The sequence below is a fragment of the Nerophis lumbriciformis genome, unplaced genomic scaffold, assembly GCF_033978685.3.
Source record: "Nerophis lumbriciformis unplaced genomic scaffold, RoL_Nlum_v2.1 HiC_scaffold_40, whole genome shotgun sequence".
NCBI classification, from domain to species: Eukaryota; Metazoa; Chordata; class Actinopteri; order Syngnathiformes; family Syngnathidae; genus Nerophis; species Nerophis lumbriciformis.
The window spans coordinates 306,561-334,268 of NW_027316582.1; positions in this window are offsets into that span (position 1 = coordinate 306,561).

Consider the following 27,708-nt stretch of genomic DNA (forward strand, 5'->3'; position numbering starts at 1 on the left):
ATGGCTGCTTAAAAGCAGGAAGCACCAACGTGCCCACACAATGCAGACAAGGTAGGTACACTAGACAAAAGTCTTGGAACACTTCAGACTAAAAGTAGACAAAAGTATTGGGACACTTAGGACTAGCACCTGCCAAATACGCGGGCCCGAACAACGCTGCTTGCAGCTTTAATTAGGGCCCGCACGGCCCATTGCAAAAGGACTCCCACAGGGAGTCCTTATGCAATGGGACATAAGGACCTATTGTTATTCGTTCGTTTTATTCTTTCTTATTATTATTATTATTATTCTTCCGCAGCTTTGCGCACTACTTTGACCCCCTTAACATGCTTCAAAACTCACCAAATTTTACACACACATCAGTAATTTACGGCAAAACTTTTTATCAAAGAACCAAACTTCAAAACTCAAAATTGCGCTCTAGCGCCCCCTAGGAAAAAAAAAAACTAGACTGCCTGTAACTCCCACTAGGAAGGTCGGAAAAATATGCAACAAAATCGTCTATGTAGGTCTGACTTAGACCTAGTTCTCATAATTGTATGTCTTCGGGCTAAAATCAACAGGAAGTTGGCAATTCCCCCTTCAAGACAAAAAAGTACTAAAAACAGTCACTTTTGCCTCTTTGAGCTGTAATTTGACCCCCTTAACATGCTTCAAAACTCACCAAACTGAACACACACATCAGGACTGGCAAAAACTGTGATCTAATGAAAAAACCTAACCCCTAATTCAAAAATTGCGCTCTACAGCAATTTTTGAATAAAACTGATAAAAAACTGCTCCTGGGAAGGAAAAAATTACAAAACTGCCTGTAACTCCCACTGGGAAGGTCGGAGAGACATGAAACAAAAACTATTATGTGGGTCTCACTTAGACCTACATTCCATAAATTGACAACCCCCAGCAAATATCAACAGGAAGTTTGCTATTCCCCCTTCAAAACAATTTTTTGGACAAAACCGGTCACCTTCCTTCAAAATCGTACTCCTCTGAGCGCTTTTGTCGTTTCGCCTTCAAAGTTACACAGGAGAGACATTGAACCCTTGCGAATACAACAACAGAAGCGCTTTTTAATTAAGTGCTCCGGTTTTCATTTTATGACCCTTCAAAGACCCGCTGCGCTGATGCTGCTGCAATGCTGTTTTTTCTACATGGCTGCTTAAAAGCAGGAAGCACCAACGTGCCCACACAATGCAGACAAGGTAGGTACACTAGACAAAAGTCTTGGGACACTTCAGACTAAAAGTAGACAAAAGTATTGGGACACTTAGGACTAGCACCTGCCAAATACGCGGGCCCGAACAACGCTGCTTGCAGCTTTAATTGGTCTTGTTCTTCTTATTTATTCTTCCGCCGCCTCTTTGAGCACTAATTTGACCCACTTAACATGCTTCAAAACTCACCAAATTTGACCCACACATCAGGACCTGCGAAAATTGCCTTTTTTATAACAAACGAACCTAAAAAATTAATATTGCGCTCTAGCGCCCCCTATAAAAACAAAAAAAGTAGACTGCCTGTAACTCCCACTACGAAGGTCGGAAAAACATGAAACAAAATCCTCTATGTAGGTCTGACTCAGACCTAACTTTCATAATGGTATGTTCTCGGGCGAAAATCAACAGGAAGTTAGCAATTCCCCCTTCAAGCCAAAAAAGTACTAAAAACAGTCAATTTTGCCTCTTTGAGCTGTAATTTGACCCCCTTAACATGCTTCAAAACTCACCAAACTTTACACACCCATCAGGACTGGCTAAAACTGTGATCTAATGAAAAAACCTAACCCTAAATCTAAAAATTGTGCTCTACAGCAATTTTTTACTAAAACGGACAAAAAACTGCTCCTCCGAAGAAAATAACTACAAAACTGCCTGTAACTCCCACTGGGAAGGTCGGAGAGACATGAAACAAAAACCTCTATGTAGGTCTCACTTAGACCTACATTTCATAAATTGACAACCCCCCGCAAAAATCTACTGGATGTTTGCTATTCCCCCTTCAAAACAATTTTTTGCTAAAAACCGGTCACCTTCCTTCAAAAACTATCTCCTCTGAGCGCGTTTGTCGTTTCGGCTTCTAAATAACACAGGACAGAGATTAAACCCTTGTGCATAGAATAACAGAACCGTTTTGTGATACCTGCTCCGGTTTTGATTTTATGACCCTTCAAAGACCCGCTGCACTGATGCTCCTGCGCTGCTGGTTTTTTAAGATGGCTGCTTAAAAGCAGGAAGCACCAACGTGCCCACACAATGCAGACAAGGTAGGTACACTAGACAAAAGTCTTGGGACACTTCAGACTAAAAGTAGACAAAAGTATTGGGACACTTAGGACTAGCACCTGCCAAATACGCGGGCCCGTCCAACGCTGCTTGCAGCTTTAATTAGGGCCCGCCATGGCCCATTGCAAAAGGACTCCCACAGGGAGTCCTTATGCAATGGGACATAAGGACCTATTGTTATTGTAAGGTTTTATTATTCTTTCTTTCTTTCTTTCTTATTCCGCCGCCTCTTCGAGCACTAATTTGACCCACTTAACATGCTTCAAAACTCACCAAATTTGACCCACACATCAGGACCTGCGAAAATTGCCTTTTTTAAAGAAAACGAACCTCAAATTTTAAAATTGCGCTCTAGCGCCCCCTATAACAACACAAAAAGTACACTGCCTGTAACTCCCACTAGGAAGGTCGGAGAGACATGAAAAAAATACTTCTATGTAGGTCTGACTTAGACCTACATTTTATAATTGTACATCTTCGGGCTAAAATCAACAGGAAGTTGGCAATTCCCCCTTCAAGACAAAAAAGTACTAAAAACAGTCACTTTTGCCTCTTTGAGCTGTAATTTCACCCCCTTAACATGCTTCAAAACTCACCAAACTTAACACACACATCAGGACTGGCTAAAACTGTGATGTAATGAAAAAACCTAACCCCAAATCTAAAAATTGTGCTCTACAGCAATTTTTTTATAAAACGCACAAAAAACTGCTCCTCGGAAGAAAAAAAGTACTAAACTGCCTGTAACTCCCACTGGGAAGGTCGGAGAGACATGAAACAAAAAATTCTATGTAGGTCTCACTTACACCTACATTTCATAAATTGACAACCCCCAGCAAAAATCAACAGGATGTTTGCTATTCCCCCTTCAAAACAATTTTTTTGGAAAAACCAGTCACCTTCCTTCAAAAACGAACTCCTCTGAGCGCGTTTGTCGTTTCGCCTTCAAAATAACACAGGAGAGACATTGAACCCTTGTGAATACAACAACAGAAGCCTTTTTTAATTAAGTGCTCCGGTTTTGATTTTATGACCCTTCAAAGACCCACTGCACTCATGCTGCTGCGGTGCTGTTTTTTTAAGATGGCTGCTCAAAAGCAGGAAGCACCAACGTGCCCACACAATGCAGACAAGGTAGGTACACTAGACAAAAGTCTTGGGACACTTCAGACTAAAAGTACACAAAAGTATTGGGACACTTAGGACTAGCACCTGCCAAATACGCGGGCCCGAACAACGCTGCTTGCAGCTTTAATTAGGGCCCGCAATGGCCCATTGCAAAAGGACTCCCGAAGGGAGTCCTTATGCAATGGGACATAAGGACCTATTGTTATTCGTCCGTTTTATTATTATTATTATTATTATTCCGCCGCCTCTTCGAACACTAATTTGACCCACTTAACATGCTTCAAAACTCACCAAATTTGACCCACACATCAGGACCTGCGAAAATTGTCTTTTAATAAAAAAACCAAACTGCAAAAATCAAAATTGCGCTCTAGCGCCCCCTAGGAAAAAAAAAAACTAGACTGCCTGTAACTCCCACTAGGAAGGTCGGAAAAACATGAAACAAAATACTCTATGTAGGTCTGACTCAGACCTAACTTTCATAATGGTACATTCTCGGGCTAAAATCAACAGGAAGTTGGTAATTCCCCCTTCAAGACAAAAAAGTACTAAAAACAGTCACTTTTGCCTCTTTGAGCTGTAATTTGACCCCCTTAACATGCTTCAAAACTCACCAAACTGAACACACACATCAGGACTGGCAAAAACTGTGATCTAATGAAAAAACCTAACCCCAAATTCAAAAATTGCGCTCTACAGCAATTTTTGAATAAAACTGATAAAAAACTGCTCCTGGGAAGGAAAAAATTACAAAACTGCCTGTAACTCCCACTGGGAAGGTCGGAGAGACATGAAACAAAAACTTCTATGTGGGTCTCACTTAGACCTACATTCCATAAATTGACAACCCCCAGCAAATATCAACAGGAAGTTTGCTATTCCCCCTTCAAAACAATTTTTTGGTCAAAACCGGTCACCTTCCTTCAAAATCGTACTCCTCTGAGCGCGTTTGTCGTTTCGCCTTCAAAGTAACACAGGAGAGACATTGAACCCTTGTGAATACAACAACAGAAGCGCTTTTTAATTAAGTGCTCCGGTTTTGATTTTATGACCCTTCAAAGACCCGCTGCGCTGATCCTGCTGCAATGCTGTTTTTTCTACATGGCTGCTTAAAAGCAGGAAGCACCAACGTGCCCACACAATGCAGACAAGGTAGGTACACTACACCAAAGTCTTGGGACACTTCAGACTACAAGTAGACAAAAGTATTGGGACACTTAGGACTAGCACCTGCCAAATACGCGGGCCCGACCAACGCTGCTTGCAGCTTTAATTATTATTATTATTATTATTCTTTCTTTTTTCTTCCGCAGCTTTGCGCGGTACTTTGACCCCCTTAACATGCTCAAAAACTCACCAAATTTGACGCACACATCAAAAAACCTGAACAAAACTCTTTAGTAAAATAACCTAACAACAAAACTCAAAATTGCGCTCTAGCGCCCCCTAGGAAGAAAACACAGATACAACTTCCTCTAACTCCCAGTACGAATGTCGTAAAATCATGAAACAAAAACCTCTATGTAGGTCTGACTCAGACCTAACTTTCATAATGGAATATTCTCGGGCTAAAATCAACAGGAAGTTGGCAATTCCCCCTTCAAGACAAAAAAGTACTAAAAACAGTCACTTTTGCCTCTTTGAGCTGCTATTTGACCCCCTTAACATGCTTCAAAACTCACCAAACTTAACGCTCACATCAGGACTGGCTAAAACTTTGATCTAATAAAAAAACCTAACCCCAAATTTAAAAATTGCGCTCTACAGCAATTTTTTAATAAAACGGACAAAAAACTGCTCCTCGGAAGAACAAAATTACAAAACTGCCTGTAACTCCCACTGGGAAGGTCGGAGAGACATGAAACAAAAACCTCTCCGTAGGTCTCACTTAGACCTACATTTCATAAATTTACTACCCCCAGCTAAAATCTACAGGAAGTGTGCTATTCCCCCTTCAAAACAAATTTTTTGTACAAATCGGTCTCCTTCCTTCAAAATCGAACTCCTCTGAGCGCGTTTGTCGTTTCGCCTTCAAAATAACACAGGAGAGACATTGAACCCTTGTGAATACAACAACAGAAGCGCTTTTTAATTAAGTGCTCCGGTTTTGATTTTATGACCCTTCAAAGACCCGCTGCACTCATGCTGCTGCGGTGCTGTTTTTTTAAGATGGCTGCTCAAAAGCAGGAAGCACCAACGTGCCCACACAATGCAGACAAGGTAGGTACACTAGACAAAAGTCTTGGGACACTTCAGACTAAAAGTACACAAAAGTATTGGGACACTTAGGACTAGCACCTGCCAAAGACGCGGGCCCGACCAACGCTGCTTGCAGCTTTAATTGGTCTTGTTCTTTATATTTATTCTTCCGCCGCCTCTTTGAGCACTAATTTGACCCACTTAACATGCTTCAAAACTCACCAAATTTGACCCACACATCAGGACCTGCGAAAATTGCCTTTTTTATAAAAAAGGAACCTCTAAAATTAAAATTGCGCTCTAGCGCCCCCTATAAAAACAAAAAAAGTACACTGCCTGTAACTCCCACTAGGAAGGTCGGAAAAACATGAAACAAAATCCTCTATGTAGGTCTGACTTACACCTAGCTTTCATAATTGTACATTGTCGGGCTAAAATCTACAGGAAGTTGGCAATTCCCCCTTCAAGACAAAAAAGTACTAAAAACAGTCACTTTTGCCTCTTTGAGCTGTAATTTGACCCCCTTAACATGCTTCAAAACTCACCAAACTTAACACACACATCAGGACTGGCTAAAACTGTGATCTAATGAAAAAACCTAACCCCAAATCAAAAAATTGTGCTCTACAGCAATTTTTTAATAAAACGGACAAAAAACTGCTCGTCGGAAGAAGAAAACTACAAAACTGCCTGTAACTCCCACTGGGAAGGTCGGAGAGACATGAAACAAAAACCTCTATGTAGGTCTCACTTAGACCTACATTTCATAAATTGACAACCCCCAGCAAAAATCAACAGGATGTTTTTTATTCCCCCTTCAAAACAATTTTTTTGTTAAAACCGGTCACCTTCCTTCAAAAACTATCTCCTCTGAGCGCGTTTGTCCTTTCGGCTTCAAAATAACACAGGAGAGAGATTAAACCCTTGTGCATAAATTAACAGAAGCGTTTTGTGATACCTGCTCCGGTTTTGATTTTATGACCCTTCAAAGACCCGCTGCACTGATGCTCCTGCGGTGCTGTTTTTTTAATATGGCTGCTCAAAAGCAGGAAGCACCAACGTGCCCACACAATGCAGACAAGGTAGGTACACTAGACAAAAGTCTTGGGACACTTCAGACTAAAAGTAGACAAAAGTATTGGGACACTTAGGACTAGCACCTGCCAAATACGCGGGCCCGACCAACGCTGCTTGCAGCTTTAATTAGGGCCCGCACGGCCCATTGCAAAAGGACTCCCACAGGGAGTCCTTATGCAATGGGACATAAGGACCTATTGTTCTTCTAAGGTTTTATTATTATTAGGGCCCGCACGGCCCATTGCAAAAGGACTCCCACAGGGAGTCCTTATGCAATGGGACATAAGGACCTATTGAATTTCTAAGGTTTTATTATTATTAGGGCCCGCAGTGGCCCATTGCAAAAGGACTCCCACAGGGAGTCCTTATGCAATGGGACATAAGGACCTATTGAATTTCTAATGTTTTTTATTAGGGCCCGCCATGGCCCATTGCAAAAGGACTCCCACAGGGAGTCCTTATGCAATGGGACATAAGGACCTATTGTTATTCGTTCGTTTTATTATTCTTTATTATTAGGGCCCGCCATGGCCCATTGCAAAAGGACTCCCACAGGGAGTCCTTATGCAATGGGACATAAGGACCTATTGTTATTCTAAGGTTTTATTATTATTATTCTTTTTTTTTCTTCCGCCGCCTCTTCGAGCACTAATTTGACCCACTTAACATGCTTCAAAACTCACCAAATTTGACCCACACATCAGGACCTGCGAAAATTGTCTTTTAATAAAAAAACCAAACTGCAAAAATCAAAATTGCGCTCTAGCGCCCCCTAGGAAAAAAAAAAACTAGACTGCCTGTAACTCCCACTAGGAAGGTCGGAAAAATATGAAACAAAATCCTCTATGTAGGTCTGACTTACACCTAGTTCTCATAATTGTATGTCTTCGGGCTAAAATCAACAGGAAGTTGGCAATTCCCCCTTCAAGACAAAAAAGTACTAAAAACAGTCACTTTTGCCTCTTTGAGCTGCTATTTGACCCCCTTAACATGCTTCAAAACTCACCAAACTGAACACACATATCAGGACTGGCAAAAACTGTGATATAATGAAAAAACCTAACCCCAAATTCAAAAATTGCGCTCTACAGCAATTTTTGAATAAAACTGATAAAAAACTGCTCCTGGGAAGAAAAAAATTACAAAACTGCCTGTAACTCCCACTGGGAAAGTCGGAGAGACATGAAACAAAAACCTCTATGTAGGTCTCACTTAGACCTACATTTCATAAATTGACAACCCCCCGCAAAAATCTACAGGATGTTTGCTATTCCCCCTTCAAAACAACTTTTTTGGAAAAACCGGTCACCTTCCTTCAAAAACGAACTCCTCTGAGCGCGTCTGTCGTTTCGCCTTCAAAATAACACAGGAGAGACATTGAACCCTTGTGCATACAACAACAGAAGCCTTTTTTAATTAAGTGCTCCGGTTTTGATTTTATGACCCTTCAAAGACCCGCTGCACTGATACTCCTGCGGTGCTGTTTTTTAAAGATGGCTGCTCAAAAGCAGGAAGCACTAACGTGCCCACACAATGCAGACAAGGTAGGTACACTAGACAAAAGTCTTGGGACACTTCAGACTACAAGTAGACAAAAGTATTGGGACACTTAGGACTAGCACCTGCCAAATACGCGGGCCCGAACAACGCTGCTTGCAGCTTTAATTAGGGCCCGCACGGCCCATTGCAAAAGGACTCCCACAGGGAGTCCTTATGCAATGGGACATAAGGACCTATTGAATTTCCTTTGTTTTATTATTATTATTATTATTCTTTCTTATTGTTCCGCAGCTTTGCGCACTACTTTCACCCCCTTAACATGCTTCAAAACTCACCAAATTTGACGCACACATAAAAAAACTCGAACAAAACTCTTTGGTAAAGAAATCAAACCCCAAAACTCAAAATTGCTCTCTAGCGCCCCCTAAAACCAAAACTACCTCTAACTCCCAGTACAAATGTCGTAAAGACATGGAACAAAAACCTCTATGTAGGTCTCACTTAGACCTACTTTTTATTAATTTATTTCCTCGGGCAAAAATCTACAGGAAGTTGGCTATTCCCCCTTCAAGACAAAAAAGTACTAAAAACTGTCACTTTTGCCTCTTTCAGCTATAATTTGACCCCCTTAACATGCTCCAAAACTCACCAAACTTAACACACACATCAGGACTGGCAAAAACTGTGATCTAAAAAAAAAACCTAACCCCAATTCTAAAAATTGCCCTCTACAGCAATTTTTGAATAAAACTGATAAAAAACTGCTCCTCGGAAGGAAAAAATTACAAAACTGCCTGTAACTCCCACTGGGAAGGTCGGAGAGACATGAAACAAAAACCTCTCCGTAGGTCTCACTTAGACCTACATTTCATAAATTGACAACCCCCAGCAAAAATCTACAGGATGTTTGCTATTCCCCCTTCAAAACTATTTTTTTGTTAAAACCGGTCACCTTCCTTCAAAAACTATCTCCTCTGAGCGCGTTTGTCCTTTCGCCTTCAAAATAACACAGGAGAGAGATTAAACCCTTGTGCATAGAATAACAGAACCGTTTTGTGATACCTGCTCCGGTTTTGATTTTATGACCCTTCAAAGACCCGCTGCACTGATGCTCCTGCGGTGCTGTTTTTTTAAGATGGCTGCTCAAAAGCAGGAAGCACCAACGTGCCCACACAATGCAGACAAGGTAGGTACACTAGACAAAAGTCTTGGGACACTTCAGACTACAAGTAGACAAAAGTATTGGGACACTTAGGACTAGCACCTGCCAAATACGCGGGCCCGAACAACGCTGCTTGCAGCTTTAATTAGGGCCCGCACGGCCCATTGCAAAAGGACTCCCACAGGGAGTCCTTATGCAATGGGACATAAGGACCTATTGAATTTCTAAGGTTTTATTATTATTATTATTATTATTATTATTATTATACCGGCCGCCTCTTCGAGCACTAATTTGACCCACTTAACATGCTTCAAAACTCACCATATTTGACCCACCCATCAGGACCTGCGAAAATTGTCTTTTAATAAAAAAACCTAACCGCAAAACTCAAAATTGCGCTCTAGCGCCCCCTAGGAAAAAAAAAAACTAGACTGCCTGTAACTCCCACTAGGAAGGTCGGAAAAATATGAAACAAAATCCTCTATGTAGGTCTGACTCACACCTAACTTTCATAATGGTACATTCTCGGGCTAAAATCTACAGGAAGTTGGCAATTCCCCCTTCAAGACAAAAAAGTACTAAAAACAGTCACTTTTGCCTCTTTGAGCTGTAATTTGACCCCCTTAACATGCTTCAAAACTCACCAAACTTTACACACACATCAGGACTGGCTAAAACTGTGATCTATTGAAAAAACCTAACCCAAAATCTAAAAATTGTGCTCTACAGCAATTTTTGAATAAAACTGATAAAAAACTGCTCCTCGGAAGAAAAACGTTACAAAACTGACTGTTACTCCCACTGGGAAGGTCGGACAGACATGAAACAAATACCTCTCCGTAGGTCTCACTTAGACCTACATTTCATTAATTGACAACCCCCAGAAAAAATCAACAGCAAGTTTGCTATTCCCCCTTCAAAACAATTATTTTGTAAAAACCGGTCACCTTCCTTCAAAAACTATCTCCTCTGAGCGCGTTTGTCGTTTCGGCTTCAAACTAACACAGGAGAGAGATTAAACCCTTGTGCATAGATTAACAGAACAGTTTTTTTATAACTGCTCCGGTTTTCATTTTATGAGCCTTCAAAGACCCGCTGCGCTGATGCTGCTGCAATGCTGTTTTTTTAAGATGGCTGCTTAAAAGCAGGAAGCACCAACGTGCCCACACAATGCAGACAAGGTAGGTACACTAGACAAAAGTCTTGGGACACTTCAAACTAAAAGTAGACTAAAGTATTGGGACACTTAGGACTAGCACCTGCCAAATACGCGGGCCCGAACAACGCTGCTTGCAGCTTTAATTGGTCTTGTTCTTTATATTTATTCTTCCGCCGCCTCTTTGAGCACTAATTTGACCCACTTAACATGCTTCAAAACTCACCAAATTTGACCCACACATCAGGACCTGCGAAAATTGCCTTTTTTATAAAAAAGGAACCTCTAAAATTAAAATTGCGCTCTAGCGCCCCCTATAAAAACAAAAAAAGTACACTGCCTGTAACTCCCACTAGGAAGGTCGGAAAAACATGAAACAAAATCCTCTATGTAGGTCTGACTTACACCTAGCTTTCATAATTGTACATTGTCGGGCTAAAATCTACAGGAAGTTGGCAATTCCCCCTTCAAGACAAAAAAGTACTAAAAACAGTCACTTTTGCCTCTTTGAGCTGTAATTTGACCCCCTTAACATGCTTCAAAACTCACCAAACTTAACACACACATCAGGACTGGCTAAAACTGTGATCTAATGAAAAAACCTAACCCCAAATCAAAAAATTGTGCTCTACAGCAATTTTTTAATAAAACGGACAAAAAACTGCTCGTCGGAAGAAGAAAACTACAAAACTGCCTGTAACTCCCACTGGGAAGGTCGGAGAGACATGAAACAAAAACCTCTATGTAGGTCTCACTTAGACCTACATTTCATAAATTGACAACCCCCAGCAAAAATCAACAGGATGTTTTTTATTCCCCCTTCAAAACAATTTTTTTGTTAAAACCGGTCACCTTCCTTCAAAAACTATCTCCTCTGAGCGCGTTTGTCCTTTCGGCTTCAAAATAACACAGGAGAGAGATTAAACCCTTGTGCATAAATTAACAGAAGCGTTTTGTGATACCTGCTCCGGTTTTGATTTTATGACCCTTCAAAGACCCGCTGCACTGATGCTCCTGCGGTGCTGTTTTTTTAATATGGCTGCTCAAAAGCAGGAAGCACCAACGTGCCCACACAATGCAGACAAGGTAGGTACACTAGACAAAAGTCTTGGGACACTTCAGACTAAAAGTAGACAAAAGTATTGGGACACTTAGGACTAGCACCTGCCAAATACGCGGGCCCGACCAACGCTGCTTGCAGCTTTAATTAGGGCCCGCACGGCCCATTGCAAAAGGACTCCCACAGGGAGTCCTTATGCAATGGGACATAAGGACCTATTGTTCTTCTAAGGTTTTATTATTATTAGGGCCCGCACGGCCCATTGCAAAAGGACTCCCACAGGGAGTCCTTATGCAATGGGACATAAGGACCTATTGAATTTCTAAGGTTTTATTATTATTAGGGCCCGCAGTGGCCCATTGCAAAAGGACTCCCACAGGGAGTCCTTATGCAATGGGACATAAGGACCTATTGAATTTCTAATGTTTTTTATTAGGGCCCGCCATGGCCCATTGCAAAAGGACTCCCACAGGGAGTCCTTATGCAATGGGACATAAGGACCTATTGTTATTCGTTCGTTTTATTATTCTTTATTATTAGGGCCCGCCATGGCCCATTGCAAAAGGACTCCCACAGGGAGTCCTTATGCAATGGGACATAAGGACCTATTGTTATTGTAAGGTTTTATTATTATTCTTTATTATTATTCTTCCGCCGCCTCTTCGAACACTAATTTGACCCACTCAACATGCTTCAAAACTCACCATATTTGACACACTCATCAGGACCTGCGAAAATTGTCTTTTGATAAAAAAACCAAACCCCAAAAATCAAAATTGCGCTCTAGCGCCCCCTAGGAAAAAAAAAAAACAGACTGCCTGTAACTCCCACTAGGAAGGTCGGAGAGACATGAAACAAAAACCTCTATGTAGGTCTGACTTAGACCTAGTTCTCATAATTGTATGTCTTCGGGCTAAAATCACCAGGAAGTTGGCAATTCCCCCTTCAAGACAAAAAAGTACTAAAAACAGTCACTTTTGCCTCTTTGAGCTATAATTTGACCCCCTTAACATGCTTCAAAACTCACCAAACTTAACACACACATCAGGACTGGCTAAAACTGTGATCTAATGAAAAAACCTAACCCCAAATCCAAAAATTGTGCTCTACAGCAATTTTTTAATAACACTGACAAAAAACTGCTCCTCGGAAGACAAATACTACAAAACTGCCTGTAACTCCCACTGGGAAGGTCGGAGAGACATGAAACAAAAACCTCTATGTAGGTCTCACTTAGACCTACATTTCATAAATTGACTACCCCCCGCAAAAATCAACAGGAAGTTTGCTATTCCCCCTTCAAAACAAATTTTTTGGAAAAACCGGTCTCCTTCCTTCAAAATCGAACTCCTCTGAGTGCGTTTGTCGTTTCGCCTTCAAAATAACACAGGAGAGACATTGAACCCTTGTGAATACAACAACAGAAGCGCTTTTTAATTAAGTGCTCCGGTTTTGATTTTATGACCCTTCAAAGACCCGCTGCACTCATGCTGCTGCGGTGCTGGTTTTTTAAGATGGCTGCTTAAAAGCAGGAAGCACTAACGTGCCCACACAATGCAGACAAGGTAGGTACACTAGACAAAAGTCTTGGGACACTTCAGACTAAAAGTAGACCAAAGTATTGGGACACTTAGGACTAACACCTGCCAAATACGCGGGCCCGAACAACGCTGCTTGCAGCTTTAATTGTTCTTGTTCTTTATATTTATTCTTCCGCCGCCTCTTTGAGCACTAATTTGACCCACTTAACATGCTTCAAAACTCACCAAATTTGACCCACACATCAGGACCTGTAAAAATTGCCTTTTTTATAAAAAAGGAACCTCAAAAATTAATTTTGCGCTCTAGCGCCCCCTATAAAAACAAAAAAAGGACACTGCCTGTAACTCCCACTAGGAAGGTCGGAAAAACATGAAACAAAAACCTCTATGTAGGTCTGACTTAGACCTAGCTTTCATAATTGTACATTGTCGGGCTAAAATCTACAGGAAGTTGGCAATTCCCCCTTCAAGACAAAATAGTACTAAAAACAGTCACTTTTGCCTTTTTGACCTGTAATTTGACCCCCTTAACATGCTTCAAAACTCACCAAACTTAACACACACATCAGGACTGGCTAAAACTGTGATCTAATGAAAAAACCTAACCCCAAATCTAAAAATTGTGCTCTACAGCAATTTTTTTATTACACGGACAAAAAACTGCCCCTCGGAAGAAAATAACTACAAAACTGCCTGTAACTCCCACTGGGAAGGTCGGAGAGACATGAAACAAAAACCTCTATGTAGGTCTCACTTAGACCTACATTTCATAAATTGACAACCCCCAGCAAAAATAAACAGGATGTTTGCTATTCCCCCTTCTAAACAATTTTTTTGTTAAAACCGGTCACCTTCCTGCAAAAACTATCTCCTCTGAGCGCGTTTGTCCTTTCGGCTTCTAACTAACACAGGACAGAGATTAAACCCTTGTGCATAGAATAACAGAACCGTTTTGTGATACCTGCTCCGGTTTTGATTTTATGACCCTTCTAAGACCCGCTGCACTGATGCTCCTGCGGTGCTGTTTTTTTAAGATGGCTGCTCAAAAGCAGGAAGCACCAACGTGCCCACACAATGCAGACAAGGTAGGTACACTAGACAAAAGTCTTGGGACACTTCAGACTACAAGTAGACAAAAGTATTGGGACACTTAGGACTAGCACCTGCCAAATACGCGGGCCCGAACAACGCTGCTTGCAGCTTTAATTGGTCTTGTTCTTTATATTTATTCTTCCGCCGCCTCTTTGAGCACTAATTTGACCCACTTAACATGCCTCAAAACTCACCAAATTTGACCCACACATCAGGACCTGCGAAAATTGCCTTTTTTATTACAAACGAACCTAAAAAATTAATATTGCGCTCTAGCGCCCCCTATAAAAACAAAAAAAGTAGACTGCCTGTAACTCCCACTAGGAAGGTCGGAAAAACATGAAACAAAATCCTCTATGTAGGTCTGACTCAGACCTTACTTTCATAATGGTACATTTTCGGGCGAAAATCAACAGGAAGTTGGCAATTCCCCCTTCAAGACAAAAAAGTACTAAAAACAGTCAATTTTGCATCTTTGAGCTGTAATTTCACCCCCTTAACATGCTTCAAAACTCACCAAACTTTACACACACATCAGGACTGGCAAAAACTGTGATCTAATGAAAAAACCTAACCCCAAATCTAAAAATTGTGCTCTACAGCAATTTTTTAATAAAACGGACAAAAAACTGCTCCTCGGAAGAAAAACACTACAAAACTGCCTGTAACTCCCACTGGGAAGGTCGGAGAGACATGAAACAAAAACCGCTATGTAGGTCTCACTTAGACCTACATTTCATAAATTGACAACCCCACGCAAAAATCAACAGGATGTTTGCTATTCCCCCTTCAAAACATTTTTTTTTTTAAAACCGGTCACCTTCCTTCAAAAACTATCTCCTCTGAGCGCGTTTGTCGTTTCGGCTTCAAAATAACACAGCAGAGAGATTAAACCCTTGTGCATAGAATAACAGAACCGTTTTGTGATACCGGCTCCGGTTTTGATTTTATGACCCTTCAAAGACCCGCTGCACTGATGCTCCTGCGGTGCTGTTTTTTCACGATGGCTGCTCAAAAGCAGGAAGCACCAACGTGCCCACACAATGCAGACAAGGTAGGTACACTAGACAAAAGTCTTGGGACACTTCAGACTAAAAGTAGACAAAAGTATTGGGACACTTAGGACTAGCACCTGCCAAATCCGCGGGCCCGAACAACGCTGCTTGCAGCTTTAATTATTATTAGGGCCCGCCATGGCCCATTGCAAAAGGACTCCCACAGGGAGTCCTTATGCAATGGGACATAAGGACCTATTGTTATTCGTCCGTTTTATTATTATTATTATTCTTTCTTATTCCGCAGCTTTGCGCACTACTTTCACCCCCTTAACATGCTTCAAAACTCACCAAATTTGACGCACACATAAAAAAACACGAACAAAACTCTTTGGTAAAAATACCAAATCCCAAAACTCAAAATTGCGCTCTAGCGCCCCCTACCAAGTAAACTTGTTCTAACTCCCCGTACGAATGTCGTAGAGACATGAAACAAAAACCTCTATGTAGGTCTCACTTAGACTTAAATTTTTTTAATTTATTTTCTCGGGCAAAAATCTACAGGAAGTTTGCTATTCCCCCTTCAACACTGAATTTTAGTAAAATCAGTCACTTTCGCCTCTTTCAGCTGTAATTTGACCCCCTTAACATGCTTCAAAACTCACCAAACTGAACGCACACATCAGGACTGGCAAAAACTGTGATCTAATAAAAAAACCTAACCCCAAATTCAAAATTTGCGCTCTACAGAATTTTTTGAATAAAACTGACAAAAAACTGCTCCTCGGAAGGAAAAAACTACAAAACTGCCTGTAACTCCCACTGGGAAGGTCGGAGAGACATGAAACAAATACCTCTACGTAGGTCTCACTTAGACCTACATTTCATAAATTGACAACCCCCAGCAAAAATCAACAGGAAGTTTGCTATTCCCCCTTCAAAACAATTTTTTGGGAAAAACCGGTCACCTTCCTTCAAAATCTATCTCCTCTGAGAGCGTTTGTCGTTTCGCCTTCAAACTAACACAGGTGAGAGATAAAACCCTTGTGATTAAAAGTATAGATGGGATTCGTAATACCTGCTCCGGTTTTGATTTTATGACCCTTCAAAGACCCGCTGCACTGATGCTCCTGCGGTGCTGTTTTTTCAAGATGGCTGCTTAAAAGCAGGAAGCACCAACGTGCCCACACAATGCAGACAAGGTAGGTACACTAGACTAAAGTCTTGGGACACTTCAGACTAAAAGTTGACAAAAGTATTGGGACACTTAGGACTAGCACCTGCCAAATACGCGGGCCCGAACAACGCTGCTTGCAGCTTTAATTATTATTATTATTATTCCGCCGCCTCTTTGAACACTAATTTGACCCACTCAACATGCTTCAAAACTCACCAAATTTGACACACTCATCAGGACCTGCGAAAATTGTCTTTTGATAAAAAAACCGAACCCCAAAAATCAAAATTGCGCTCTAGCGCCCCCTAGGAAAAAAAAAAAACAGACTGCCTGTAACTCCCACTAGGAAGGTCGGAGAGACATGAAACAAAAACCTCTATGTAGGTCTGACTTACACCTAGTTCTCATAATTGTATGTCTTCGGGCTAAAATCACCAGGAAGTTGGCAATTCCCCCTTCAAGACAAAAAAGTACCAAAAACAGTCACTTTTGCCTCTTTGAGCTATAATTTGACCCCCTTGACATGCTTCAAAACTCACCAAACTTAACACACACATCAGGACTGGCTAAAACTGTGATCTAATGAAAAAACCGAACCCCAAATCCAAAAATTGTGCTCTACAGCAATTTTTTCATTAAACGCACAAAAAACTGCTCCTCGGAAGGAAAAAACTACAAAACTGCCTGTAACTCCCACTGGGAAGGTCGGAGAGACATGAAACAAAAATCTCTATGTAGGTCTCACTTAGACCTACATTTCATAAATTGACAACCCCCAGCAAAAATCAACTGGAAATTTTCTATTCCCCCTTCAATACAACATTTATGTTAAAACCGGTCACCTTCCTTCAAAATCTATCTCCTCTGAGTGCGTTTGTCGTTTCGCCTTCAAAATAACACAGGTGAGAGATTAAACCCTTGTGATTAAAAGTATAGATGGGATTCGTAATACCTGCTCCGGTTTTGATTTTATGACCCTTCAAAGACCCGCTGCACTGATGCTCCTGCGGTGCTGTTTTTTTAAGATGGCTGCTCAAAAGCAGGAAGCACCAACGTGCCCACACAATGCAGACAAGGTAGGTACACTAGACAAAAGTCTTGGGACACTTCAGACTACAAGTAGACAAAAGTATTGGGACACTTAGGACTAGCACCTGCCAAATACGCGGGCCCGAACAACGCTGCTTGCAGCTTTAATTAGGGCCCGCACGGCCCATTGCAAAAGGACTCCCACAGGGAGTCCTTATGCAATGGGACATAAGGACCTATTGAATTTCTAAGGTTTTATTATTATTATTATTATTATTATTATTATTATACCGGCCGCCTCTTCGAGCACTAATTTGACCCACTTAACATGCTTCAAAACTCACCATATTTGACCCACCCATCAGGACCTGCGAAAATTGTCTTTTAATAAAAAAACCTAACCGCAAAACTCAAAATTGCGCTCTAGCGCCCCCTAGGAAAAAAAAAAACTAGACTGCCTGTAACTCCCACTAGGAAGGTCGGAAAAATATGAAACAAAATCCTCTATGTAGGTCTGACTCACACCTAACTTTCATAATGGTACATTCTCGGGCTAAAATCTACAGGAAGTTGGCAATTCCCCCTTCAAGACAAAAAAGTACTAAAAACAGTCACTTTTGCCTCTTTGAGCTGTAATTTGACCCCCTTAACATGCTTCAAAACTCACCAAACTTTACACACACATCAGGACTGGCTAAAACTGTGATCTATTGAAAAAACCTAACCCAAAATCTAAAAATTGTGCTCTACAGCAATTTTTGAATAAAACTGATAAAAAACTGCTCCTCGGAAGAAAAACGTTACAAAACTGACTGTTACTCCCACTGGGAAGGTCGGACAGACATGAAACAAATACCTCTCCGTAGGTCTCACTTAGACCTACATTTCATTAATTGACAACCCCCAGAAAAAATCAACAGCAAGTTTGCTATTCCCCCTTCAAAACAATTATTTTGTAAAAACCGGTCACCTTCCTTCAAAAACTATCTCCTCTGAGCGCGTTTGTCGTTTCGGCTTCAAACTAACACAGGAGAGAGATTAAACCCTTGTGCATAGATTAACAGAACAGTTTTTTTATAACTGCTCCGGTTTTCATTTTATGAGCCTTCAAAGACCCGCTGCGCTGATGCTGCTGCAATGCTGTTTTTTTAAGATGGCTGCTTAAAAGCAGGAAGCACCAACGTGCCCACACAATGCAGACAAGGTAGGTACACTAGACAAAAGTCTTGGGACACTTCAAACTAAAAGTAGACTAAAGTATTGGGACACTTAGGACTAGCACCTGCCAAATACGCGGGCCCGAACAACGCTGCTTGCAGCTTTAATTGGTCTTGTTCTTTATATTTATTCTTCCGCCGCCTCTTTGAGCACTAATTTGACCCACTTAACATGCTTCAAAACTCACCAAATTTGACCCACACATCAGGACCTGCGAAAATTGCCTTTTTTATAAAAAAGGAACCTCTAAAATTAAAATTGCGCTCTAGCGCCCCCTATAAAAACAAAAAAAGTACACTGCCTGTAACTCCCACTAGGAAGGTCGGAAAAACATGAAACAAAATCCTCTATGTAGGTCTGACTTACACCTAGCTTTCATAATTGTACATTGTCGGGCTAAAATCTACAGGAAGTTGGCAATTCCCCCTTCAAGACAAAAAAGTACTAAAAACAGTCACTTTTGCCTCTTTGAGCTGTAATTTGACCCCCTTAACATGCTTCAAAACTCACCAAACTTAACACACACATCAGGACTGGCTAAAACTGTGATCTAATGAAAAAACCTAACCCCAAATCAAAAAATTGTGCTCTACAGCAATTTTTTAATAAAACGGACAAAAAACTGCTCGTCGGAAGAAGAAAACTACAAAACTGCCTGTAACTCCCACTGGGAAGGTCGGAGAGACATGAAACAAAAACCTCTATGTAGGTCTCACTTAGACCTACATTTCATAAATTGACAACCCCCAGCAAAAATCAACAGGATGTTTTTTATTCCCCCTTCAAAACAATTTTTTTGTTAAAACCGGTCACCTTCCTTCAAAAACTATCTCCTCTGAGCGCGTTTGTCCTTTCGGCTTCAAAATAACACAGGAGAGAGATTAAACCCTTGTGCATAAATTAACAGAAGCGTTTTGTGATACCTGCTCCGGTTTTGATTTTATGACCCTTCAAAGACCCGCTGCACTGATGCTCCTGCGGTGCTGTTTTTTTAATATGGCTGCTCAAAAGCAGGAAGCACCAACGTGCCCACACAATGCAGACAAGGTAGGTACACTAGACAAAAGTCTTGGGACACTTCAGACTAAAAGTAGACAAAAGTATTGGGACACTTAGGACTAGCACCTGCCAAATACGCGGGCCCGACCAACGCTGCTTGCAGCTTTAATTAGGGCCCGCACGGCCCATTGCAAAAGGACTCCCACAGGGAGTCCTTATGCAATGGGACATAAGGACCTATTGTTCTTCTAAGGTTTTATTATTATTAGGGCCCGCACGGCCCATTGCAAAAGGACTCCCACAGGGAGTCCTTATGCAATGGGACATAAGGACCTATTGAATTTCTAAGGTTTTATTATTATTAGGGCCCGCAGTGGCCCATTGCAAAAGGACTCCCACAGGGAGTCCTTATGCAATGGGACATAAGGACCTATTGAATTTCTAATGTTTTTTATTAGGGCCCGCCATGGCCCATTGCAAAAGGACTCCCACAGGGAGTCCTTATGCAATGGGACATAAGGACCTATTGTTATTCGTTCGTTTTATTATTCTTTATTATTAGGGCCCGCCATGGCCCATTGCAAAAGGACTCCCACAGGGAGTCCTTATGCAATGGGACATAAGGACCTATTGTTATTGTAAGGTTTTATTATTATTCTTTATTATTATTCTTCCGCCGCCTCTTCGAACACTAATTTGACCCACTCAACATGCTTCAAAACTCACCATATTTGACACACTCATCAGGACCTGCGAAAATTGTCTTTTGATAAAAAAACCAAACCCCAAAAATCAAAATTGCGCTCTAGCGCCCCCTAGGAAAAAAAAAAAACAGACTGCCTGTAACTCCCACTAGGAAGGTCGGAGAGACATGAAACAAAAACCTCTATGTAGGTCTGACTTAGACCTAGTTCTCATAATTGTATGTCTTCGGGCTAAAATCACCAGGAAGTTGGCAATTCCCCCTTCAAGACAAAAAAGTACTAAAAACAGTCACTTTTGCCTCTTTGAGCTATAATTTGACCCCCTTAACATGCTTCAAAACTCACCAAACTTAACACACACATCAGGACTGGCTAAAACTGTGATCTAATGAAAAAACCTAACCCCAAATCCAAAAATTGTGCTCTACAGCAATTTTTTAATAACACTGACAAAAAACTGCTCCTCGGAAGACAAATACTACAAAACTGCCTGTAACTCCCACTGGGAAGGTCGGAGAGACATGAAACAAAAACCTCTATGTAGGTCTCACTTAGACCTACATTTCATAAATTGACTACCCCCCGCAAAAATCAACAGGAAGTTTGCTATTCCCCCTTCAAAACAAATTTTTTGGAAAAACCGGTCTCCTTCCTTCAAAATCGAACTCCTCTGAGTGCGTTTGTCGTTTCGCCTTCAAAATAACACAGGAGAGACATTGAACCCTTGTGAATACAACAACAGAAGCGCTTTTTAATTAAGTGCTCCGGTTTTGATTTTATGACCCTTCAAAGACCCGCTGCACTCATGCTGCTGCGGTGCTGGTTTTTTAAGATGGCTGCTTAAAAGCAGGAAGCACTAACGTGCCCACACAATGCAGACAAGGTAGGTACACTAGACAAAAGTCTTGGGACACTTCAGACTAAAAGTAGACCAAAGTATTGGGACACTTAGGACTAACACCTGCCAAATACGCGGGCCCGAACAACGCTGCTTGCAGCTTTAATTGTTCTTGTTCTTTATATTTATTCTTCCGCCGCCTCTTTGAGCACTAATTTGACCCACTTAACATGCTTCAAAACTCACCAAATTTGACCCACACATCAGGACCTGTAAAAATTGCCTTTTTTATAAAAAAGGAACCTCAAAAATTAATTTTGCGCTCTAGCGCCCCCTATAAAAACAAAAAAAGGACACTGCCTGTAACTCCCACTAGGAAGGTCGGAAAAACATGAAACAAAAACCTCTATGTAGGTCTGACTTAGACCTAGCTTTCATAATTGTACATTGTCGGGCTAAAATCTACAGGAAGTTGGCAATTCCCCCTTCAAGACAAAATAGTACTAAAAACAGTCACTTTTGCCTTTTTGACCTGTAATTTGACCCCCTTAACATGCTTCAAAACTCACCAAACTTAACACACACATCAGGACTGGCTAAAACTGTGATCTAATGAAAAAACCTAACCCCAAATCTAAAAATTGTGCTCTACAGCAATTTTTTTATTACACGGACAAAAAACTGCCCCTCGGAAGAAAATAACTACAAAACTGCCTGTAACTCCCACTGGGAAGGTCGGAGAGACATGAAACAAAAACCTCTATGTAGGTCTCACTTAGACCTACATTTCATAAATTGACAACCCCCAGCAAAAATAAACAGGATGTTTGCTATTCCCCCTTCTAAACAATTTTTTTGTTAAAACCGGTCACCTTCCTGCAAAAACTATCTCCTCTGAGCGCGTTTGTCCTTTCGGCTTCTAACTAACACAGGACAGAGATTAAACCCTTGTGCATAGAATAACAGAACCGTTTTGTGATACCTGCTCCGGTTTTGATTTTATGACCCTTCTAAGACCCGCTGCACTGATGCTCCTGCGGTGCTGTTTTTTTAAGATGGCTGCTCAAAAGCAGGAAGCACCAACGTGCCCACACAATGCAGACAAGGTAGGTACACTAGACAAAAGTCTTGGGACACTTCAGACTACAAGTAGACAAAAGTATTGGGACACTTAGGACTAGCACCTGCCAAATACGCGGGCCCGAACAACGCTGCTTGCAGCTTTAATTGGTCTTGTTCTTTATATTTATTCTTCCGCCGCCTCTTTGAGCACTAATTTGACCCACTTAACATGCCTCAAAACTCACCAAATTTGACCCACACATCAGGACCTGCGAAAATTGCCTTTTTTATTACAAACGAACCTAAAAAATTAATATTGCGCTCTAGCGCCCCCTATAAAAACAAAAAAAGTAGACTGCCTGTAACTCCCACTAGGAAGGTCGGAAAAACATGAAACAAAATCCTCTATGTAGGTCTGACTCAGACCTTACTTTCATAATGGTACATTTTCGGGCGAAAATCAACAGGAAGTTGGCAATTCCCCCTTCAAGACAAAAAAGTACTAAAAACAGTCAATTTTGCATCTTTGAGCTGTAATTTCACCCCCTTAACATGCTTCAAAACTCACCAAACTTTACACACACATCAGGACTGGCAAAAACTGTGATCTAATGAAAAAACCTAACCCCAAATCTAAAAATTGTGCTCTACAGCAATTTTTTAATAAAACGGACAAAAAACTGCTCCTCGGAAGAAAAACACTACAAAACTGCCTGTAACTCCCACTGGGAAGGTCGGAGAGACATGAAACAAAAACCGCTATGTAGGTCTCACTTAGACCTACATTTCATAAATTGACAACCCCACGCAAAAATCAACAGGATGTTTGCTATTCCCCCTTCAAAACATTTTTTTTTTTAAAACCGGTCACCTTCCTTCAAAAACTATCTCCTCTGAGCGCGTTTGTCGTTTCGGCTTCAAAATAACACAGCAGAGAGATTAAACCCTTGTGCATAGAATAACAGAACCGTTTTGTGATACCGGCTCCGGTTTTGATTTTATGACCCTTCAAAGACCCGCTGCACTGATGCTCCTGCGGTGCTGTTTTTTCACGATGGCTGCTCAAAAGCAGGAAGCACCAACGTGCCCACACAATGCAGACAAGGTAGGTACACTAGACAAAAGTCTTGGGACACTTCAGACTAAAAGTAGACAAAAGTATTGGGACACTTAGGACTAGCACCTGCCAAATCCGCGGGCCCGAACAACGCTGCTTGCAGCTTTAATTATTATTAGGGCCCGCCATGGCCCATTGCAAAAGGACTCCCACAGGGAGTCCTTATGCAATGGGACATAAGGACCTATTGTTATTCGTCCGTTTTATTATTATTATTATTCTTTCTTATTCCGCAGCTTTGCGCACTACTTTCACCCCCTTAACATGCTTCAAAACTCACCAAATTTGACGCACACATAAAAAAACACGAACAAAACTCTTTGGTAAAAATACCAAATCCCAAAACTCAAAATTGCGCTCTAGCGCCCCCTACCAAGTAAACTTGTTCTAACTCCCCGTACGAATGTCGTAGAGACATGAAACAAAAACCTCTATGTAGGTCTCACTTAGACTTAAATTTTTTTAATTTATTTTCTCGGGCAAAAATCTACAGGAAGTTTGCTATTCCCCCTTCAACACTGAATTTTAGTAAAATCAGTCACTTTCGCCTCTTTCAGCTGTAATTTGACCCCCTTAACATGCTTCAAAACTCACCAAACTGAACGCACACATCAGGACTGGCAAAAACTGTGATCTAATAAAAAAACCTAACCCCAAATTCAAAATTTGCGCTCTACAGAATTTTTTGAATAAAACTGACAAAAAACTGCTCCTCGGAAGGAAAAAACTACAAAACTGCCTGTAACTCCCACTGGGAAGGTCGGAGAGACATGAAACAAATACCTCTACGTAGGTCTCACTTAGACCTACATTTCATAAATTGACAACCCCCAGCAAAAATCAACAGGAAGTTTGCTATTCCCCCTTCAAAACAATTTTTTGGGAAAAACCGGTCACCTTCCTTCAAAATCTATCTCCTCTGAGAGCGTTTGTCGTTTCGCCTTCAAACTAACACAGGTGAGAGATAAAACCCTTGTGATTAAAAGTATAGATGGGATTCGTAATACCTGCTCCGGTTTTGATTTTATGACCCTTCAAAGACCCGCTGCACTGATGCTCCTGCGGTGCTGTTTTTTCAAGATGGCTGCTTAAAAGCAGGAAGCACCAACGTGCCCACACAATGCAGACAAGGTAGGTACACTAGACTAAAGTCTTGGGACACTTCAGACTAAAAGTTGACAAAAGTATTGGGACACTTAGGACTAGCACCTGCCAAATACGCGGGCCCGAACAACGCTGCTTGCAGCTTTAATTATTATTATTATTATTCCGCCGCCTCTTTGAACACTAATTTGACCCACTCAACATGCTTCAAAACTCACCAAATTTGACACACTCATCAGGACCTGCGAAAATTGTCTTTTGATAAAAAAACCGAACCCCAAAAATCAAAATTGCGCTCTAGCGCCCCCTAGGAAAAAAAAAAAACAGACTGCCTGTAACTCCCACTAGGAAGGTCGGAGAGACATGAAACAAAAACCTCTATGTAGGTCTGACTTACACCTAGTTCTCATAATTGTATGTCTTCGGGCTAAAATCACCAGGAAGTTGGCAATTCCCCCTTCAAGACAAAAAAGTACCAAAAACAGTCACTTTTGCCTCTTTGAGCTATAATTTGACCCCCTTGACATGCTTCAAAACTCACCAAACTTAACACACACATCAGGACTGGCTAAAACTGTGATCTAATGAAAAAACCGAACCCCAAATCCAAAAATTGTGCTCTACAGCAATTTTTTCATTAAACGCACAAAAAACTGCTCCTCGGAAGGAAAAAACTACAAAACTGCCTGTAACTCCCACTGGGAAGGTCGGAGAGACATGAAACAAAAATCTCTATGTAGGTCTCACTTAGACCTACATTTCATAAATTGACAACCCCCAGCAAAAATCAACTGGAAATTTTCTATTCCCCCTTCAATACAACATTTATGTTAAAACCGGTCACCTTCCTTCAAAATCTATCTCCTCTGAGTGCGTTTGTCGTTTCGCCTTCAAAATAACACAGGTGAGAGATTAAACCCTTGTGATTAAAAGTATAGATGGGATTCGTAATACCTGCTCCGGTTTTGATTTTATGACCCTTCAAAGACCCGCTGCACTGATGCTCCTGCGGTGCTGTTTTTTCAAGATGGCTGCTTAAAAGCAGGAAGCACTAACGTGCCCACACAATGCAGACAAGGTAGGTACACTAGACAAAAGTCTTGGGACACTTCAGACTAAAAGTAGACAAAAGTATTGGGACACTTAGGACTAGCACCTGCCAAATACGCGGGCCCGACCAACGCTGCTTGCAGCTTTAATTATTATTATTATACCGGCCGCCTCTTCGAACACTAATTTGACCCACTTAACATGCTTCAAAACTCACCATATTTGACCCACCCATCAGGACCTGCGAAAATTGTCTTTTGATAAAAAAACCAAACCGCAAAAATCAAAATTGCGCTCTAGCGCCCCCTAGGAAAAAAAAAAACTAGACTGCCTGTAACTCCCACTAGGAAGGTCGGAAAAACATGAAACAAAATCCTCTATGTAGGTCTGACTCAGACCTAACTTTCATAATGGTACATTCTCGGGCGAAAATCAACAGGAAGTTGGCAATTCCCCCTTCAAGACAAAAAAGTACTAAAAAAAGTCACTTTTGCCTCTTTGAGCTGTAATTTGACCCCCTTAACATGCTTCAAAACTCACCAAACTTAACACACACATCAGGACTGGCTAAAACTGTGATGTAATGAAAAAACCTAACCCCAAATACAAAAATTGTGCTCTACAGCAATTTTTTTATAAAACGCACAAAAAACTGCGCCTCGGAAGAAAATAAGTACTAAACTGCCTGTAACTCCCACTGGGAAGGTCGGAGAGACATGAAACAAAAACCTCTATGTAGGTCTCACTTAGACCTACATTTCATTAATTTACAACCCCCACCAAAAATCAACAGGAAGTTTGCTATTCCCCCTTCAAAACAACATTTTTGTAAAAACCGGTCACCTTCCTTCAAAATCTATCTCCTCTGAGCGCGTTTGTCGTTTCGCCTTCAAATTAACACAGGTGAGAGATAAAACCCTTGTGATTAAAAGTATAGATGGGATTTGTAATACCTGCTCCGGTTTTGATTTTATGACCCTTCAAAGACCCGCTGCGCTGATGCTCCTGCGGTGCTGTTTTTCTAAGATGGCTGCTTAAAAGCAGGAAGCACTAACGTGCCCACACAATGCAGACAAGGTAGGTACACTAGACAAAAGTCTTGGGACACTTCAGACTACAAGTAGACAAAAGTATTGGGACACTTAGGACTAGCACCTGCCAAATACGCGGGCCCGAACAACGCTGCTTGCAGCTTTAATTAGGGCCCGCCATGGCCCATTGCAAAAGGACTCCCACAGGGAGTCCTTATGCAATGGGACATAAGGACCTATTGTTATTCGTTCGTTTTATTCTTTATTATTATTATTCTTTATTATTCTTCCGCCGCCTCTTCGAACACTAATTTGACCCACTTAACATGCTTCAAAACTCACCAAATTTGACCCACCCATCAGGACCTGCGAAAATTGTCTTTTAATAAAAAAACCAAACCCCAAAACTCAAAATTGCACTCTAGCGCCCCCTAGGAAAAAAAAAAACTAGGCTGCCTGTAACTCCCACTAGGAAGGTCGGAAAAACATCAAACAAAATCCTCTATGTAGGTCTGACTCAGACCTAACTTTCATAATGGTACATTCTCGGGCTAAAATCTACAGGAAGTTGGCAATTCCCCCTTCAAGACAAAAAAGTACTAAAAAAAGTCACTTTTGCCTCTTTGAGCTGTAATTTGACCCCCTTAACATGCTTCAAAACTCACCAAACTTAACACACACATCAGGACTGGCTAAAACTGAGATCTAATGAAAAAACCTAACCCCAAATCCAAAAATTGTGCTCTACAGCAATTTTTTTATAAAACGCACAAAAAACTGCTCCTCGGAAGAAAATAAGTACTAAACTGCCTGTAACTCCCACTGGGAAGGTCGGAGAGACATGAAACAAAAACTTCTATGTAGGTCTCACTTAGACCTACATTTCATAAATTGACAACCCCCAGCAAAAATCTACAGGAAGTTTGCTATTCCCCCTTCAAAACAATTTTTTTGGAAAAACCGGTCACCTTCCTTCAAAATCTATCTCCTCTGACAGCGTTTGTCGTTTCGCCTTCAAATTAACACAGGTGAGAGATAAAACCCTTGTGATTAAAAGTATAGATGGGATTTGTAATACCTGCTCCGGTTTTGATTTTATGACCCTTCAAAGACCCGCTGCACTGATGCTCCTGCGGTGCTGTTTTTCTAAGATGGCTGCTCAAAAGCAGGAAGCACTAACGTGCCCA